General features: G+C 46.1%; 1 protein-coding gene across 4 annotated transcripts in view; it reads left to right on the top strand.

Annotated features, from left to right (window-relative positions):
* The window catches only part of SNRK (SNF related kinase), an 87095-nt gene that overhangs the window by 1066 nt on the left and 70533 nt on the right, over window positions 1–15496 (top strand). For 2 of the 4 annotated variants that reach the window (XM_039525157.1, XM_039525159.1), the window contains exon 2: window positions 3616–3758. The gene's annotated coding sequence lies outside the window, so the exon portion shown is untranslated. Of the gene's footprint in view, window positions 1–92; window positions 1519–3615; window positions 3759–5734; window positions 5790–15496 lie in introns of those variants that run through there. The other 2 variants (XM_039525160.1, XM_039525158.1) reach the window with 2 other exon arrangements.

The raw sequence follows: 15496 nt of genomic DNA, 5'->3' as shown, positions 1-15496 counted from the left end.
GAACTGCTGTTTCCAGGTTACTATAGAAATTAATTTGGCAAGTAGCCCTGTCCTGGAGAATGGCTTTTATGGATCTTAGTGGCTAGGTTCTGACACCCAGAAGCCACCCCACTAACTACATTCATTGATGAAATGTGTCTTTTTAAATCTATTTTAGTGATTTCAGTTATTCATGAAGTCCTAGGGTAACTATGGTAAAATCCATGGTATCTTGAACATTGTGTGCAATTCTGATTGTTCCATCTCAAAAAGATGTATTAGAATTGGAAAATGTTGCCCTTCTCTTGTACAAAAATTATTATGGGTATGGAACAGTTTCTGTATGAGGAAAGATAAAAAAGGCTGGGACTGTTCAGCTTAGAAAAGAGATGACTAAGGCCATGTATACAATTACAAGCACAGCTGTAAGATCACTCATGCAGTTGTGTTATGACTACAGTCGACATAATAAAACCAGCTCAACAAGCAGCCTAGCTGTGTCTGCAGAAGAGTGTCTTCTGCTTGATGTAGCACTGTGCACAAGAGCACTTATGCCGGCAAAACTTATGAGGCTCAGGGGGTTGTTTTTTTCACACTACTGAGTGACAAAAGTTTTGCTGACATAAGTGCTAGTGTAGACGTTGTCTAAGGGGAGAGGATATGATAGAGGTCTATAAAATCATGAATGGTGTGGAGGAAGTAAATAAGGAAGTGTTGTTTATCCCTTCACATAAAGGGAAAAATTCTGTAGTGACCTGAGGGATGCTGGAGACAAACTTGACTTATCTCCAACTAGATTTTTTTTACTGGTACATATGATAACTAGAGCATTTGTGGAAGGGCACTTTCTGCACACACAAAGGTTACCGAAGGGAGAAAGGTTTAAATTGGAGTATAAAAATGTTTGCTCATTACTGGACAATTTTACATCCGTCCTCCCACTCTGTGCATCCTGTTAAAACTCAAGTGACTTCCTCAGTGGTACCAGAGCAGTTTCTGAAACAATGGAGTGTGATCTAAGACTTGTAGCCATCTGCTAGTGTGGATAAATTGCATCCAAATGATGTGAGTAGAGATCTGTTTATGCCCTCCCTCTGTGGTGTACCTGCTACTTAGTTGTATAGATTGCTACATTTTTGTTTTTGAACATTTTTATGGGAAGTGCTTTTAGACTTTTTTTCTGTGTAGGGGGAGGAAGAAAATAAGAGTCTTAGTAAAGTGGAATTTAAAGATGTGTGTTGAGACTGATTTATAGATTATAAAAGGGTTAAGCGCATCTTGCAAGAAATGTGCCACCAAGGAATTGATTACTACTGAAATATTGTTGAAATCAGCTGAATTTTTGTTTTACGTAATGTGCTCCAATTCTCAGCTACTGGGACTGAGGAGTCAATTGATTGTAGTGAGTAGCAATGAGTGTTAGTTCTTGTAGGACTTGAAACAGATCAAACATTAAAATACTGTGCAGTAACATATGAGTCCTCAGAGCTGCCAACAAAGCCAAAGAAGACCAGATTTGACATTTCAGATGTATTTAAGGTAATAAAAAACTGGAAATCTTAAAACAAACAAACAGCCCCCACACCCTTCCTGTATTCTTTGCATAACATAAAGAAGCTTTTTAAAAAAAAACAAAAAAAAACAAAAACAAAGCACAGACCCAATTTATTTCCTTAGTATGGTGGGTGACATAAATTGTATTTCAGTATTAGTGATATTCCTTATATTTCAATCCTGTTAGAACTGAAGTGAACTTTTTAAGTGTGCCCAGTGTAGGTGACTTAATGCTTTCTTTTTTGTCTGGTTGTGCAGTAGATCACATTGCATTCACTTCAGTTACCAGAATTTAAACTGTTTGAAGACATATTGGTACATCATTTTTAAACTGGACGTGTGCATTTGTTATACTAAAACCTCTAATCCTCACCTTTCTCTCCTTCAGTCTATTCATAATGTTACAAAGAGAATCTTTCTCACACACTGCTCTGACCACCTCATCTTCTCTCCAAATCCTTCTAACTTCCTGCCTTCTGAATCAGGTTTAAACAGCTCTTCTCCAGTCTATATCTTCGTTTGAATCTTGCTCCCTTCACTCTTCCAACCCTTGTGTCTGACCACTTTCTCTTTATCCTTCTTGCTTTCTTGCCTCTTTCTATGCTGTCCCTTATGCCTAGTATATCCTTGCTGTCATGGTGCTGCAAGCTTCATCTCTTTCCTCTTTCATATATGTCCTCAAAACACACTTACTTACCAGTAATACCCCCCCAACTGTCCCGCACTCCAAGAAGTCCCTGGATTATTATGGCATTATTATAATAGTTTAAAAACTTTTTTGCTGTACTGCAGTGCATCCAATCAACAGGTGGTTTCTGTTATTTTAGAGGGTAAGTTCCTGGGGCAGGGACATGTCCTTCTGTATGTTCTGTACAGAGCTGAACTTACTGTGTGCAGCAAATAAATAAATATTATAAGGTAAGTTAACAACTTAAGTGGTGGTTGCACTAGTATGTTACATTTATATAGCCTTTCCAAATTACTTCTGAAATGTGATTAACATTGAAATGCAACCACATCTGTAGTGTAAAGTAGCTGCTGTTTAAAGAGCACATGACAATAGTACACAGCATCTCAAGCATGTGAAAATTTGTGTATTTAGTTGAAATTTCAGAGACTACAGCTAGTCAGAATGTAGACACCCACACAGAAATCTGGCCAGGATGATAGGGTTGAGAACCCTGTTGCAAAAAGAAGGTGGCATGCAATCTTTACTAATCACTAATGGACAAGATCTCTCAACTTCACAGTGAATGCTATTACCATGATGGGGCACTGGTATTATATGAAGTTGTATGGAAAAGTTTCTATTTATTGATTCACAAACATGACTCCTGCATCATCCTGTGTTTTCTTCAGCAGTCTCGCATCCCATTAGTGACCAGGCATAACCAAGCTTATCTTGAGATACAAGATTACAGCTCAGGATTTTATGGCTGCAGTTCATGTATATTAAGGAATGATCAATTTCAGTTTTCTGCCAATTTTTAAGTAACTTAAGATGTTAGTAATGAAGGTGAATATAGAATCTGAGTAACTGGGTGGGGAAGAACAGTGTTATTGAACTTTAAGGAAAAGCAGCTTTTGGCTACAGGTCTCAGTGGGAAGGTTCCAGTATTATAAAGGCATATGTGTCCAAGCCAAGTTGGTATTCTGAACATTTATGGTATCAGACATTTATTAAACCAGTGATGCTCCTGGATTTAGTTCACAAGCATACTGTGGAAATCTTACTTTAACAGGTGACAATGTGGCTTACAATAGTTTTATATGTATTTGTCTCCGTAGTCAGACATGGGACAGCATTTGACACTTCTACCTCAATCTGTGTGGATAAAAAAAATCTTGATTTGTGCTTGTTTATTAATGTTACCTTTGTCTGAGTGTGCTTACAATAATGGCTTAATCTCATTTGATTTTTTTTTTAATTTGGTCCACAGTGAAGTATCAGCTGAACATCTGTTGAAATGTTTTGAAGTCCAAGTATTAGTATCTTTTATCTTTGTATATTCAACAAATATTTAATAGCCTTCCAGTGGAGGGAAATAATGTTTTTTTTTTTTTAAATCTCTGCTTACCTAGGAGCGAGGGAAAGAAGAATGCAAAACTGGCATCAGTACCTGATATGGAAACATCATTAGACATTTGGAAAGGATGAAGAAAGTCTGAGACTTCATCAACAAAGAACAAACCCAGATGATATCTCTGAAAGGGGCACTGTCAAGGTTGGTGGAACCCAGTTTTGATCAGTGGTTTCCTTCTGTTACAAAATCATTGCAATTAACTTTCTCAAAATAAATGTTTGTTTTCTCCATTTAAAAAATAATCAGCGCCGCCATTCATGACCAGACCTACAGTAATAAAGAATATGCATGTTGCAGAAGGGTAGACTTTCATCAGAGTAATACATCATTCCAAACAGTTATTATAAAACGATGGCTGGGGAGGATGAAGAGGGAAGATGTTGAGGGATTTATAATTCTGAAGTTTAGGGAAAAATACTTGGATAATGCCAATTAATCTTCAAAACAAATCTTGGTTTGAGAAGTTTATATGGCTTTATTTCTGGATTCAGGAAAGACTGACCAAAATGCTTGGTTTCTGGGCTTCTTCTTAGATTTGCTTTTTCTTTGTGGATGAATTGTTGTCAATTAACTGTTGGTTGGATTATGGGTAGCTGAGGTCTACTGTGGGTTTGTTGTGCTGGGGGAGAAGCTTTTTGCTGCTCTAGTGGGTATTATGGCATGTTGCAAAATATGTTTTAGTGTGTGAACTGTCAAAATGGATTTAATTTGGTACTATTAAGATTTGATATAACTGAAGAAACTTTATAGCTAAGAATTTCTAGGTCTGGCTGTTTACCAAATAATGGACCTTTATAATTACGTCATCCTGACTACAATCTTGCTTTCTCCCCTGCTCTGTTACTTTTGCAATTACTATCTTGAGAGGTTGTATTAGATGTTAGCTGTTTACACCATTAATGCTTTACTTTTTGGAAAGCTTTCCAACCCTTCACTGTAAAAGTCTGTGATAAATCTGTCAAAACTGAACTGTGGAGAACAAATTATGATCGGAATCGTGGGTATTTTCTGGTTAACTTTTTCACCGCACACAGGGCGTATAAATGAAGGATGTAAACTGCTGAAAGTTGAGATTCCCAGCTTTCCAGTGGTGGTATGACATTTGTTTCTAGCTGTGGTGGTCCATAAGATATCAAACCTTAATGTTTTCTAGATTGGGCGACCAGTGAAATACAGTGGTGGTGCTTGTTGAGGAAAGAACATAACAATTCTGAGACTTGCAGAATTTTCATTCTTTGCTGTTTAAATATAACACTACAGCACTTCACGTGCCTAGCTTTGGTACTTGGAATTCTCTTCCCAAACCGTTTGTATAAAGAGGGCTGGGTAGCAATGATATTAACTGATGTGCCCCTCCCTCTGTTGATTCCATGTGCTATTCAAAATATATTGGTGATCAGTGAGATCATGAAGAGTTGGACACTTCCCTTGTTACATCTAATCTGATTTAGTTCCCTGTGGTTGACTTTTGAATCAAATTTCACCTGTTGCTTCCTTCAGGTACTGTAAGAAATCACGTTTGGGGTGGAGTTGGCCATTTCAATGGCCAAAGGTGAAAGAGTGTTTCAATCAATTGGTTAAAAATCTCTATTTAATCTTCCCTTTTTTTGCCTCGTTGATATATGTTGGGCTACACACAGTGGTCTTCCTGAACCCTCTATATCAGAGATACCTTTATATCCATCCCTTTTACCCACTGAAAAATATCTTTTAATGCTGTTAATTTTAGACGGAAATAAAAACTAAATACATAACAGGACTCAGCAGTGTTCATCCTGCAGGATGGTTCTCCAGTTTTTCAAACAAACTTGCAATCAGGAACATCTATTGGATGATATGTTTGACAGTCCTCTCTATTTCCAGTCAAAACTGGGTTTTGTTCAGCAAGAAATCCCTCATAATTAAACATTAGCTTTGCATTTATTCCACTTTAACCAAATAAATGTAAGTCATATTTTCTCTTGAGCTATCTTGAAGGCCATGTTTTGACCAAGTATATTTTTTGTGTCCCTGTTAAGTACAGAAAATAAGACTTATCTGCTAATGGAAAGCACTATCCATTTCCATTATCAAAGCACTTTACAAAGGAGTTAAGTCTCATTATCCCCATTTTGCAGATGGAGAAACTGAGGCATACAGTGATGAAGTGACTTGGCCAAGGTCACCCAGCAGGCAAGTGATAGAGCTGAGAATAGAATGGAGATCTCCTGACTCCCATTTCAGTGCTCTTAAAAGCATTAATGAAAGAATAGTAATTGCATTTTTCAAGCTTAGAATATTTGAAATTTTGGTGGTGCACGCATGTGGTGATATTTGTGTATTATACTAAATAATTGTGTGCCTGTTGGCTACTAATGAATACTTTTCTTTTCCTCTCAAACCTTGTTAAGTTTACAGTTGATGTCCTATGTTTCAATGTTCTAAGACTTAGTTTAAAAACATAGATTAAAAAGGTTGTCATCAGTTAGGAAGGCATGACTTTAGATTAAGTTCACAATTTTGGGTAATCTGTTGCTGGATTTGCAACTCAGTTCTAGCTCACCTGTTGTGTAAAAATGGGAAACAAAAATGCAGCGTTAATATGGAAAGTCTTTGTTCTTCTTCGAGTGCTTGTTCCTGTTGATTCCAATCGATGGCCGGAAGATTTTTCCCTTAGCAGTATCTGTTGGGTCGGCCTGGGCACCTCCTGGAGTTGCGCCCTCATGGCGCCTAATATATAGCCCTGCCGACCCACCACCCCTTCAGTTCCTTCTTACTGACAGTGATGGTGGCTGGAACTTCCCTGGGCTCTTGCTCAGCAAGTTTCTTCGTTATTCCGTGTCTATCGTTAGTTAGTTGTTGGCAGTACTCCAGTTAAAGTTTAGTATAGTATAGTAGTTGGGGGGGGGGTGTCCCCCCCCGCCCAATAAGGCCCCGTCACTGTGGCATGCTGTGGTCCCCGGGATTTAAGAACTGTGTGGCTTATGCCAAGCGCATACGTAAGAGTGATCTGGGGGAGACCCATCAGAAAGATCGTTGCAAGATCTGCCACGAGTTCCGCCCGAGAACACTTAAAGAACGGGAACAGCAGCTAAAGGTGATCCTCATGGAGGTAGCCTTGTGCTGCCCGCCCTCCCCCCATTCTGACCCGGGCTCAAGAGACCTGACCCCTACGTCATCGTCCTCGACACAGAGTTCCAAAGGCGCCGAGGAAGAACTCCTCCAGGGATGCTTGGCACTGACATGGCTCCTCTCGGAGCCAATCTGATAGTAGGTACTGCTTCCACTCGCCGGTGCCTCAAAAGAAGAAAAAGCCGGACAACTGTTCTCTGGCTAAGCCTCGAGAAGTGTGACCCCAGGTGGGCCACTCCTCAGCATCTCCTTCCAGGGCCCTGTCGACTCCTGTCCAGGGGAGGCAGTCGAGTCTAGCCCCACCTCGATCTCCGGTGCCTACACAGCAGTTTCAGCTCCTGTCCACGCCAGAAGTGCATCGGCGGCAGGTTATATACATGTGCGGTGCCCGGGCTCCAGGAATATTCAGGGCCGGGTGCCCTGCTCCAGCAATATTTGGAGCTGGGTCTCTCCCCCGGCCCTGCCTGGATCGGGGCCCGGCCCTGCCTGGATCGGGGCCCGGCCCCCGCGGGCCTCCCCCCTCTGCCGTGTCCCTGCCTGGAGCAGGTCCCAGCCCCCGCCTGCCACCCCTCCCCCAGCGTGTCTCCCCCCCCCCCCCCCTCATGCTGCCGGGTAGAGCTGCTCCCGGCAGAACTGCTGTCTGCTGCCCCAGGGTCCTAGTGCCTGACCTCCACTAGTGGCAAGGCAGGCTGCCCTTACCCTGCCCTAGCCCTGAGCCTCTCCAATGCCCCAAACCCTCAGCCCCAGCCAGAGCCCTCATCCCCCCGCACCCTAATCCTCAGCACCAGCCCTGAGAATCCCCGCATCATGAACCCCTCATCCCCCAGCCCCAGCCAGAACCCTCATCCCCTTGCACCTTAATCCTCTGCCCCAGCCCTGAGCCTCCCCCTGCAGGATGAACCCCTCATCCCCCCGCACCCTAATCCTCAGCCCCAGACAGAGCCCTCACCCCTGCACCCTAATCCTCAGCCCCAACCCTGAGTCCCCCCTGCGCAGCATGAACCCCTCATCCCCCTGCACCCTAATCCTCTGCCCCAGCCCTGAGCCTCCCCCTGCAGGATGAACCCCTCATCCCCAGCCAGAACCCTCATCCCCTTGCACTCTAATCCTCTGCCCCAGCCCTGAGCCCCCTCCTGCATCATGAATCCCTCAGCCCCACAGCCCTCACCTCTGTATTCCCTCCTATCACCAAACTCCCTCCCCACAAGGTGCACCCCCTCCCGCTTCCCACATACCCCTTCCCAACCCCAAACTCCATCCCAAAGCCTGCACCCTTCACCCCCTCCTGCACACCCACCCCTGCCCCAGCCCAGAGCCTGCACCCAGCATCCAAACTCCATCCCAAAGCCTGCACCCTGCACCCCTCCTGCACCCTAATCCCCAGCCCAGGATCTGCACCCCAGACCTCCCCCCACGAGCCCCCTCCCAGAGCATTAGGCAGGTGGGGGCGGAGTTTGGGGGGGGCGGAGTTGGGGGGCGGGTTCTGGGCACCACCAAAATTTCTACAAACTTGCCACCCATGCAGAAGTGTACTAGGCCGCCAGAGACTTCCTCCACTTGACGGCACCATTCTCGCCTGCCAGGGAGGAACCCTCAGCACTGATGGAGCCCCATCCTCCGGTGCATTCTAAGGGAAAGCCTGCTATGATGTTGAGGCACTCCCCTTCGCCTTGTCCATTGGCACCTACACGCTCCGACAGAGAGCCTTCCTGCTCCCTGAGCTCTTGACGTTTGAGGCATCGAGGATTGGCTCCTCCATGGTCTTCAGTGTCTGAGAGCTCAGAGTTGGAGCCCAACTCCTACCGCTCAAGTAGGAGCAGAAGCTGTAGAGCGAGGTCGGGCAGAGACAGAAGGGAGCAGCAGGCGTGGCCTCTGCAGTGGCAGAACCCACCTCAGTGGCCCTTCTGGACTCCCTGGACTTATTGCCAGGGCCAGGGAGGAACCCAGGGCCCATGCTCATCAACGTCTTCAGTCGCTTCTGCCACTTTTGTGCTGCCTTCCACTGTGCATACGCACCTGGCGCCTACAGTCCCAACGCCTTTCCCTATGGCACCGTCATCGACTCTGGGCATCATGCTCGGCTCCGACTTCGGCACCGGCCTCCGCAACGACGACATACTTGTCTCCCGCGCCTACACCATTGTTGACGTTGACCTCGATGCAGGCACCTACAGCCCAGGTGCCGATGTTGGCACCTGGCCCCCGGACTCTGGCAGCTCCTGTGAGCATGCCGATGCAGCTCCCTCCTGTGAGACTGATGCTGACATTGACTACGACCCCTACGGCCCTGGCACCGACATTGGCACCACCTCCTCCAACACTGCCTTGGGAGTCGTGACCTGTCCGGGGCAGATGGCAAGGAGCTTCCACCACCGGCACACACTTCCTTGTCCTTGTTGCCGGATGAAATGTTGGCAGGGACATCCATAGCTCCTGTGTTAGAGGACAATAGAGTTCTACAGCAGTTGCTCCGCAGGGCTGCCCAAAGTTTGGACGCTAAGGCTGAGGAGGTGGTTGAGGACACGGATCCCATGGTGGACATCTTAGCACCCTTGGGGCCTTCACGGGTAGCGTTACCCCTCATAAAAATGGTGGTGGACACCACCAAGACTCCATGGCAGACTCCCTATCACCCACTGTCAAACACAATGAGCGCCGGTATTTCGTCCCTTCCAGAGGCTTTGAGCATCTCTATTCCCATCTGTCTCCGGACTCACTGGTCGTCGATGCGACTAACCAGCGGCCGTTGTCAGCTGGTACTCTGTACTCTTATAATACCTGTGCTTCCATGGCTAAGTTCATAGAGCTCGTCCCTTCAGACTGTCGGTCAGAGTTCACCACCTTGGTGGATGAAGGGAAATTAGTCTCCCACGCTTCACTGCAGGCAGCCTTAGATGCTGCTGACGCTGCCACAAGAGTCATGGCGACAGGGGTGGCTATGCGGCGGGGGACCTGGTTGCAAGTCTCAGAGTTACCCTACGAAGTCCAACAAACAATTCAGGACCTCCTGTTTGAGAGTGAGATTGTGTTTTCAGAGAAGATGGACAAACGGCTCCACAGCCTGAAAGATTCCCAAGCCACCCTTAGATCCTTGGGCTTGCATACTCCCGCCACACAGCAGAGACACTTCTGCCCACAACCTCCTCAAAGGTTCCTGCAGCAGAACTGCCAGGACAATTCTAGAAGGAGGAACTGGAGCGGTAGGAGAAGGCAACATCCCTCTGCTAATCAAGGCCAGCCCAAACCGCCCTCTTGCCCTAAACCGGCCTTTTGAAGGTGTGGTCGAGGATGGCGCACCAGACCAGAGACTGGATTCACCCCGCCTTACCTTTTCCTCCTGACTATCCCCTTTCTACCATGCATGGTCCCATATAACTTCGAACCACTGGGTGCTTCGCACAGTAGAGAGGGGATACTCCATCCAATTCTGTGCCCTTCCACCCTTCCACCCCATTTCCGCGTCCCTCTTCAGGGACCCTTTTCATGAGTAACTTCTCATTCAGGAGGTGCAGTCGCTCTTAGCACTAAGGGCAGTGGAGGAGATTCCAGAACACAAGGGCAAGGGTTTCTATTCCCACTATTTCTTAATACTGAAGGCCTAAGGCCTATCCTCAACCTGTGCAACCTCAACAAGTTTGTGAGGAAACTCAGGTTCCGCATGGTCACCCTGATCCCCGTTATCCCTTCACTGGATCCAGCAGACTGGTATGCTACCCTCGACTTGAAGGATGCGTATTTTCATATAGTGATTGCGCACAACCACAGAAAGTGCCTCAGGTTTGTGGTCAATGTTTCCTATTACCAATTACTGTCCTCCCTTTCGGCCTGTCAGTGTCACCTCGAGTCTTCACCAAGTGCATGGCAGTTGTCACCACCTTTCTGAGGAAACATCAGATACAGGTGTTCCCATACCTCGCTGACTGGCTGATCAGAGGCCGATCCAGGGCTTAGCTGGAAGCTCAGGTGGCATTCATCAGAGCCACTTTCAAGAATCCAGGCCTCCTACTGAATGAAACGAAATCGATTCTGTCCCCGGTCCAGTGGCTAGAGTTCATAGGGGCGGTTCTGGACTCAGTCCAAGCCAGAGCATTCCTCCCGCAGGCAAGATTCCAGGCCCTTGACGCCATGATCCAGGGACTCAAGCACTTCCCCACCACCACCACGAGAAATTGTTTCAAACTTCTCAGCCACATGGCGGCCTGTACATACGTGGTTCGGCATGCCAGACTCAGGCTTCGGCCACTTCAGTCGTAGCTTGCGTCAGTGTACAGACCTGCCAGGGACAGCTTGGACAGGACTGTGACCCTGCCTCGCTCTATCCTCGACTTGCTCCTGTGGTGGACGGACGCATCTCCTTTGCTGCCCCACAACCATCCCTGACGCTAGTGACGGACACATCAGACTTGGGGTGGGGAGCTCATCTGGGGGACCATAGGACGCAGGGCCTCTGGTCACAGACAGATCTCAGTCTTCATATCAAAGTCAGGGAGCTCAGGGCGGTATGCCTAGTGTGTCAGTCATTCCACCCATATCTAGCAGGCCAATGTGTATCAGTCATGACGGACAGTACGACCGCAATGTTCTATATCTATATCTGGGCAGCACAGTGGACGTGTTCCTCCTCCATTATGGGGGACCGCTTCTATACGCCTTCCCACCCATACCACTCATCCACAAGAGCCTGCTTAAGATCCGCAGAGACCGGGCTCGGATCATTCTCATAGCACCAGCCTGGCCTTGCCACCATTGGTACACGTCTCTCCTAGACTTGTCAATCAGAGCCCTGATTGCCCTGCTGCTCTTCCCGGACCTTCTTACGCAGGATCACGGGCGGCTCCAGTACCCAAACTTGCAGTCGCTGCATCTCACAGCTTGGAGGCTCCATGGCTGACTACGTTCGAGCTCTCTTGTTCAGAACAAGTCAGACAGGTTCTCTTGAGTAGTAGGAAACGCTCCACTAGGGGCACATACCTGGCAAAGTGGAAGAGATTTTCAATCTGGTCAGCTCAGTGCAACTTTCCCCCAGCGCTATCCTCAGTGCCTCAGATTTTGGATTACCTTTTCCACCTAAAGCAAGAAGGTCTCTCCTTGTCTTCCATAAGTGTACATCTAGCTGCCATCTTGGATTTCCACCCAGGGGTACAGGGCTGCTCGGTTTTCGCTAATGCACTGGTCAGTCGCTTCCTGAAGGGCTTCGACAGGTTGTACCCGCGGTTCTGCCAACCGGTTCCTGCTTGGGCCCTTAACTTGGTCCTCTCTAGGCTCATGAGGCATCCTTTTGAGCCTCTAGCAACATGCTCCCTGCTCTACCTCTCCTACAAGGTCGCGTTCCTGGTGGCAATAACTTCAGCCTGGAGGGTGTCTAAGCTCAGGGCTCTAACGGCTGAGGGACAAGGTTTAGCTCAGACCCCATACGGCCTTCCTCCTGAAGGTGGTATTACAGTTCTACATCAACCAGGACATTTTTCTTCCGGTGTTCTACCCCAAGCCTCATGCAACTAGCAGGGAGCAGAGGCTCCACACTCTTGACGTCCACAGAGTGCTGGCCTTTTACATCGAAAGGATGAAACCGTTCAGGAAGTCGGTACAGCTCTTTGTCGCAGTAGTGGACAGGATGAAGAGCCAGCCTGTTTCGACACGCCGCATTCCATCATGGATTGTGGCCTGCATTACTGAGTGCTACAATCTAGCAGGGATCCCAGTGCCCCTGATTAATGGCACACTCTACAAGGGCGCAAGCTTCATCAACAGCGTTCCTGGCTCAAGTCCCCACCCAGGAAATTTGCAGGGTAGCCACGTGGTCATCAATACCCACATTCGCCACACACTATGTAATTACTAGGTAGGCCAGAGATGATGCGGCCTTTGGTAGAGCAGTACTCCAGTCAGTGGACAGCTCTGACCCTGTCTCCTAAATTTGCTTGGGAGTCACCTGATTGGAATTGACATGAACAAGCACTTGAAGAAGAAAAACTGGTTACTCACCTTCTCGGAACTGTTGTTCTTCGAAATGTTGTTCATGTCCATTCCAATACCCACCCGCCTACCCCTCTGCCAGAGTAGCCAGCAAGAAGGAACTGAAGGGATGGCGGGTTGGCATGAGGGTGCAACTCCAAGGGGCGCCCAAGCCGACCCGACGGATGCTGCTAAGGGAACAATCTTCTGGCCATCGTTTACGAGCACGCGTATACTTGATTGGAATAGACATGAACAACACCTCTCGAAGAACAACAGTTCCGAGGGAGGAATAGCTCAGTGGTTTGAGCATTGGCCTGCTAAACCCAGGGTTGTGAGTTCAATCCTTGAGGGGGCCACTTAAGGATCTGGGGCAAAAATCAGTACTTGATCCTGCTAGTGAAGGCAGGGGGCTGGACTCAATGACCTTCCAAGGTCCCTTCCAGTTCTAGGAGATAGGTATATCTCCAATTATTATTATTATAACCGTTTTTATCTTCTCCTTGCTCTGACCCTATTTTTCCTTCCCTTTTTGTGAACATTTGTCCCATTGATTGTGCTGTCTTTTGAATATTTCTCAATAACTAAGGCATAGCTGACTTTTGATCAAAAGCTTTTTGTGACAGGTTAAAGTTTTAAAGAGAAACTGTCACCTTGTAATCAGATTTTACAAAAGTGAATAGTTGCAGGTACTACTTTTGGTCTTGAGCCCTTCTGCCAATCATTCTCTTTTCTTTCGCTGTTGCTGTTAGTGAGATGCACAGAGATTAGGGGAAAATCTCTCTTCCTATTTGTTCACTTTGTACATTTTCAGAACCATGGCATATAGTCAGTTTCCCTATTTTCTCCTAGTGTTTTAGTTATAGTAATCTTAAATGCAGTAGTACTTGTTGATTTTAAGTCTCACTTTTGTCTTATCTCACTGTCTGCCTAGGTTTTTACCATGCCCTATCTTTGTGGTCTGAGCATTTCACACAATTAAAGTGTGTGTGTGTGTGTGTGTGTGTGTTTAATGTGTATATATAAACTTCTCTTTCTCCTCCAGTGTGCAGAGAATGGATTTTTTTTGGATTTTTCTTGTTGATGTTAGGTCAACATAAATTTTGTATTTTTGACCTTAAGGTTAGCTTTACCTCATGCAGTACCAAGATCCAGTTTTATGGGCCGATCACCAAGAAATGTATTTCCCATGCACATGAGGCATATTCCAGAATTTGACATTACTAGTGGAATGTAGCTTATGGTGATGATCACTGAGTGAGGTGGTCAGATGATTTGAGCCAGTCACATGGAGGCTTTGGGGGAGGATGACCAAAACCTTGAGTCTTTTGCTATTTCATAGGAAGGCAGCAAAAAGAGTGGAGCACTGGGGTAATGTGCTTTGGCAGGCTGTGTTGCTGAGCAGTTAGGCTGCTATGTTCTGAACCAATTTTAGCTTTTTTTTTTTTTTTTTTTTTAATTTAAGGTCATCAGTTTCAATCCTAGACATGATGGAAAAAAATGTTCACTGTGGGTACGTTCAAATTAGATAGGAGGCACACAATGCTTGTCAACTGTATTTAGAAATGACCTTTTTTTTTATGGCTATAGGCTATTTGCATATACACAAGCAGTGGTGGTGAGTTCTTTACCATGCTTCATTCTTCTTGTAAGCATAGCTTTAGTCTGTTTAGGATTTAGCTTACGATAGCTGCTCTAACACAAGAACTAGGGGCCACCAAATAAAAGTAATAGGCAGCAGGTTTAAAACAAACAAAAGGAATTATTTTTTTTCCAAACAAAGCACAGTCAACCTTTGGAACTCCTTGCCAGAGGATGTTGTGAAAGCCAAGACTATAACAGGGTTCAAAAAAGAACTAGATAAATTCATGGAGGATAGGTCCATCAGTGGCTGTTGGGCAGGGATGGTGTTCCCAGCCTCTGTTTGCCAGAAGCTGGGAATGGGCTACAGGGCATGGATCACTTGATGATTACCTGTTCTGTTCATTCCCTCTGGAACACCTGGCATTGGCCACTGTCGGAAGACAGGATACTGGGCTAGATGGACCTTTGGTCTGACCCAGTATGGCTGGTCTTACGTTCTTCATCCAATTGCGGGTTGTGCTGTTTACTGTCTTCATATAGATGTGCTTAATGGCTTCATATAGATGTTGAACAGATTAAGGGAGAGGAGGGATCCACATCTGAAGGCTATTGAGTTGGAGGAGCATATGCCCATCACAGCTTAGAGTTTGATGTGAGATGAGCAGTTGAAACCATCTCAGATCCAGAGCTGCTAACCATGCCCACATGTGAAATGGAGAGCAGGATTTTTTGATAGGAGTACAAATGTTTCTTTTTCCTGGTCAAGAAGACCTCATTCATCTCTCTGTTCCATGTCCAGCCCTGAAGCTTAATTGGATGGGGCCCAGAATATTGGCAGAATCTAGGTGGAGTTGGAGGTGATCTCTGCATGCTTCTCAGTTACTTTGCTCAAGAATAGAAGGCTAGATACTGGATAGTAATTTCTTAACTAATAGTCAGATTGTGATGTGGTTCAGGAAGACTCTTTTTAGAGGAGGTATTAATGAGCTCAGTTAGGGGGCAAAGACTTTCTCAATACTTTCACTATCTGACAAGGGCATGGATTAGGGTTGCAGCCTCTCTCATGGCTTAAGTTTCTTGCAGTACTTCCTGTTTGTCTGTGAGCATAGACTGAATTTGGAGAGGGTTTCTTATGTTTGATTCCTCATGTTGTGAATGACTTTCTCGAGAAGTAGGCTAATTGTTCTTTGAAGTGGGAGGTGTTGGGTTCTGGAATTGAGTGGAGACTT

This window comes from Mauremys reevesii, linkage group 2 (genome assembly GCF_016161935.1).
Source record: "Mauremys reevesii isolate NIE-2019 linkage group 2, ASM1616193v1, whole genome shotgun sequence".
NCBI classification, from domain to species: domain Eukaryota; kingdom Metazoa; phylum Chordata; order Testudines; family Geoemydidae; genus Mauremys; species Mauremys reevesii.
The sequence above is the reverse complement of the archived record's forward strand: the minus strand, read 5'-3'. Positions and strand labels throughout refer to the sequence as shown.